The sequence below is a fragment of the Myotis davidii genome, unplaced genomic scaffold (genome assembly GCF_000327345.1).
Source record: "Myotis davidii unplaced genomic scaffold, ASM32734v1 scaffold129, whole genome shotgun sequence".
Taxonomy (NCBI): domain Eukaryota; kingdom Metazoa; phylum Chordata; class Mammalia; order Chiroptera; family Vespertilionidae; genus Myotis; species Myotis davidii.
In genome coordinates this window covers 1,274,653-1,274,898 of record NW_006383019.1, presented here as the reverse complement: position 1 = coordinate 1,274,898, position 246 = coordinate 1,274,653, and the positions used below count along the sequence as shown (strand labels likewise).

At 51.6% G+C, this 246-nt stretch overlaps 1 protein-coding gene across 1 annotated transcript in view; it reads left to right on the top strand.

The window, feature by feature from the left end:
• Window positions 1-246, top strand: part of LOC102775327 (multidrug and toxin extrusion protein 1) — a 35,745-nt gene that overhangs the window by 25,200 nt on the left and 10,299 nt on the right. The window lies entirely within an intron of this gene.

Here is a 246-nt window from a genome sequence, read left to right as displayed (position 1 = left end):
AGTGGGTTTCCTTTTCATTTTGTTTGATTTCTCTTAGCCTCTTGCACATCACCTATTCAAAAAATACAATCAATTCTGGATAAAATAAGTTTCTATCGTTGACTGGGGAGGCAGTGTCCTGTTGCGGGCTGGGTGTCTTTCTTATTCATTCATTCACCAGCTGTGTGCTGCCAGCCAGTGCCCTGGGCAGTGCGCGCTGCTGGAAGGCGGTGCAGGTGCCTCCCGGGCCAGGGCCTCGGTCTCCCG